Consider the following 5,000-nt stretch of genomic DNA (forward strand, 5'->3'; position numbering starts at 1 on the left):
ACGGGGTCGGGGAGGGGGTGGGGGGGGGGCTGGAAGACTGCCATGGAAGTGCTGCCGGTACTGAGACAGTACCAAAACTTACATTGTGAGAAGGCTAATAAGAATAAGAAATAAAATGAAATAAATACAAATAAATAAACAAACAAATAAATAAATGAAAAAAAAAATCGATAAATAAATGGATAAATAGGTAAATAAATACACAAATAAGTAAATAAAAGATAAAAATAAGTCAATAAATAGTGTGCCTTCTTGGCAGAGTCCGTTGGGCGCGTCTGACATCAGGACCCAATGTTCGTTCACCAGTCACTCAAACACGGCTTGAGGCTTGTGGAGGCTCCGTTTCGGGAGCATGGTGTAGTGTTCCCGGGGAAAGGCACTTAGACTCTCCGATGTTCCTCTCTACTACATCCAGGTGTGAATGCTGGGTACTTTTGGAAAGGCTAAAACGGCAGAAAGGACAGGATTGGGCCCCCCACCCCCACCCCCACCCGCGTGCGCCTTCCACAATGCTGACACCTGGACACGGTGGGTATGAATTCACTTCTCAGATCACCGTTTAAAAAAAAGAAAAAAGAAGAAAAAAAAAGCTATAGGACAATTTTGAATAAACCTAAGAAAATGAAATACATAATTGAATACTGACAACAAAATCAAATAATGAAGCAGGGAGGTACCATGATATATATATATACCATCTATCGTGATCGAGGTTAGGTTGTTAGTGTCAAATGTTTTGTGAGGGTTTTTGTTTGTTTGTTTGTTTGTTTTTACATATCTTTAAACACACTTTTTTTTCACGCCTTCTTTTTTTTTTTTTTTTTTTTTTACATTTAGCAATTAGTCAAAACCTCTGTTGAAACAAAAAAAAACCTCTGTGAGATACCATCAGAACATCTATGCTAGAGTGATTGATTTTTGCTTCTGGTCAGTTTCTATGCTCATGCACAAACAAATTATTCATCGGCAAGATTTTAAAAAAAATCGTGTCTAACATAATCATTAGCAGCATCATTAGCACCTTTAAAAAAAAAGGAGAAAAAAAAGAATAAAAGGGATAAAAAGGTCCTTGAGAAAAAAAAAAGAAAGAAAAGAAAAAGTACACGTATGTTTGTACCCCATTCGTCCATCATGCCGTGGTGATTTTGTTGTTGTTGTTGTTATTGTTGTTGTTTTTGTTTTTGGTGGTGGTGGGGGGGGGGGTTGTGTGTGTGGGTGGTTTTTTTTATTTTTATTATTAACTAATGAGCGTCAGCACGTGCTTAGCACGTGATGGCCCATATTTTTCAGCACACACACTGACGTCAAGCAAGGAGAAAGGAAAGATTAAAAGAGGAAGAAGCAAGAAGAAAGAAGAAGAAGAAGAAGGAGACAGAGAAAATACTAATGAGGGACGTACACGACCAGATAGAAAAAAAAAAAAATATATATATATATACATCGTAAATATCCTGTTGACTTGACTGAACAGTATGTTTCACGTTTTGTTTGTACGGTGACTCGAAAGGTACACGTGATTTTTTTTTCTTCTTTTTTTTTTCTTTCTTCTTCGATTATATATTCTATCTGGTGTTTTGGGGGTGGGTTTTTTTGGGTTTTTTTAATGATTTTATTCGTGTTAGCGGTCATATGCCTCAAATGCCTTAGCGACCAGGAAATTCATGATGTTTGCAGCTTTCGAAACAAACAATTGAATGTATTGAATTGAAGAACGTGAACCATGGAGGAGTGCATTAGTGGACTGTAAATATTTACTGTGTCAAAAAAACCCCCAACCAAACACAAACAAAAACCACCCAATACGATGGTGCAGAACTATTCAATGGATGGAAATATACCCTTTATATGAACTATCTTTAATTCAGTTTTCTTCTTCTTCTTTTTTTTCCCCAGATATTGGAAGTCTGTATAACTTATGAAGAAGTGGAGTATATGTTGTTGTTTTTTTTTTCTACGAGAGGCTTTCAAGATCAAGAAGGGTAGCTGAGTTTTGAAGTTTCTGTTCAATGACCAAAAAAAAAAAAAAAAAAGAAAAGAAAAGTAAAACGTTTTGATAAAGAAGTGCAATTATCTAATCCGAAAGGAACGCAGAACGTGATTTTTTTTGTTTTTTTTGTTGTTGTTTTTTTTTTGCATCATCTGTGAAGTGTTCCTGGATTGAACTAATTCGTTTGAGCTCGTGAAAGAGAATTTGACAATCTTATGTCACACGATCTTTCATGCTAAGTTTATACTCAATATTAAGTCATACGTTTCTTGCATTGCTTGTGAATGGACTATCAAGGGAGCCTACGTTAACTAATGACAGAAGAGATATATGGAGACAGACTAGGACATCGAAAAGAGAACAGATTCTGGTTTTATCATCATTGAGCTAATTTATCTGTCTATTTGTTTGTCCACTATTCACACCCACACCCACACCCACCCCCACCCCCACACACGTGTATATACATGTGTGTGTGTGTGTGTGTGTGTGTGTGTGTGTGTGTTTGCCGCCTATTCATACACACATTAACCCACAAACACACACACACACACACAAACAAACAAACAAAACACACACACACACACACACACTCACGCGCGCGCACACACACACACACACACACACACACACACACACGCACACGCGCACGAAGAAAGAGAAGGGGGCTTTCCACAGGCACACGAGATAATCTTTTCTTTCTATGCCGACTGGGGCAACCACAATGACCTTGTGAAGCTGAAATGTACGTGCCGTTTCACAGGTAACTTACTCCCTCTCCCCCAACACCCCCTCCCTCCCCCCTCTCTCTCTTTCTCTCTCTTCTTCTTCATCTTCTGCGTTCGTGGGCTGCAACTCCCACGTTCACTCGTATGTACACGAGTGGGCTTTAACGTGTTTGGCCGTTTTCACCCCACATGTAGGCAGCCGTACTCCGCTTTCGGGGGTTCTTTCTTTCGTTCTCTATCTCTCCGTCTCTATCAGTCTCTAAGTCTGTCTCGGTCTATCTAAGATAAAATAAGATAAGATAAGATAAGAATAACTTTATTATCTCCAACTGGAGAAATTTGGTCAGGTGCATTATCACAACACAGACAAGTAAACAACATGGGGACCATAACTGTAAAAGCGAACAACAGCTCCTACAAATATTACGAAGATACAAATGTAAAAAAGTATCACATACATCATTTCATACATACATCCACACACTGCAGGTAATAACTAGTATTCTTAATGTAAAAACAGAAAGAATTAAGAAACATTATTTGAATATAATTATAAACATAGCCTACTATACTGCACATTGATTATAATAGATAAGATAAGAATAAAGATGAATTGTGGAAAACCACAACCAGATGATCAGCACACACCCGCACCGCACCCCCCCACCCCACACACACACACACACACACACCCCACACACGTGGATAACTTGATTAAACAAGAGTAATAAACATAAACATATGTTCTGAAATAAAAGCATTTCATATATTCACTTTTAAAAACATTGCAATTAATTATTACATCGTAATTAGTTGTTATGTCTCTCTGCCTGTCTGTTTATCTCTGTCTCTTTCTGCCTCTCTGTCTCTGACTGTGTATATCTGTGCGTCTGTGTCTAGTATCTATCACTCTATATGTCTGCCCGACTGTCAACAATTCCTACTAATCACGCAGTATGTACAATAATGAACCTTTGTTCGGACTCCTTCCGGGCCCGACCCCAATACTCCTTTTGTATTGTAGCCCAAGGCCGATGTACATTAACTCACTCATTCCGGCCAGTCCTCTCTTCTCCTCTACACAGACCCCTCGGATGTCCAGTGGGTGTCTGAATGACACATCCTTTAGCTTCCGTCGTGAGAATTGTGGTATCTTTGTCAACATTCACGTCTTCAGTATAAGAGCGTTCCGCTTGCAATATTTTGATGATGGTAATTGGGGTGAAACGCTGTTAACGTCGTCTCTTTCGCCGTTCGTATGGAAAGAGTTAAAACATTTCTGAGTTCTGAGTTCTCTCTCTGTGTATCTATAATTGGCTATTGATTAATCAAGGAGTAGGAAGCACGGAATACAACTGATCAGGCCAGATGGTGTGCCGGAAACTGACCTTCCCGTTATTGTTTGCTGATGATGTTATCTAACAGTTTATTCATTCTTTCTGTTGTTCGTTTATTTGTTCATCTATTCATTTATTAGTTGTTTGTTTAATTATTTATTTATCTTTGGTCATGTGAATGTCAATATCGAAACAATAAGCATTATCTATATCTATAACATGATTTTCATACATATATATATGTGTGTGTATATGTATATAATATATATATATTATACATATACTTAAAAAGGTTACCATTTGGCAATGTAGGAAAAATGATTTTTTTTTAAATGAAGAGGTGAGGGTGATAAATTCTCATAAGTACTCAGTCTTACATAGGAAAATGGCAGTTCTATTTCAGCCGGGCCGGTGCACTGTCTGTATAGATAAATGTAAACAAAATTGCAAGGCAATAAGCGTACTTAAAGACAAACCAAGTAATTAAAATGCTGTAAATCCTACCATTTAATAACAGCGAAATCGTAATCAAGAGCGTTTCTAAATTTATTGCAGAAGTAAGGAATATACTTTTAAAAGAAAAGAAAAAAAAAGAAAGAAAAGATAACTGACTAATTGCCAATTCCAAGATGATCCGACAATATAGAATGGGTGTGTGTGTGTGTGTGTGTGTGTGTGTGTGTGTGTGTGTGTACGCGCGAACACACAGTTCTGCTTGTTTCCACTTCTCCGACTGACTGACTGACTGTATGTATGTATGTATGCACACACACACACACACACACACACACACACACACACACACACACACTGACCAGCACACATATTCTTACACCTTTTCATCTTTTGGCGAACCACAACCCTCTTTTTCCACCTCCCCCCCCCCCCCCCACCTCCAGTGTTTAACCATCCCCCCTTCTTTTCCTTTGTAAATATTGCTCACCTTTT

Source organism: Babylonia areolata, chromosome 1, assembly GCF_041734735.1.
Source record: "Babylonia areolata isolate BAREFJ2019XMU chromosome 1, ASM4173473v1, whole genome shotgun sequence".
NCBI classification, from domain to species: domain Eukaryota; kingdom Metazoa; phylum Mollusca; class Gastropoda; order Neogastropoda; family Buccinidae; genus Babylonia; species Babylonia areolata.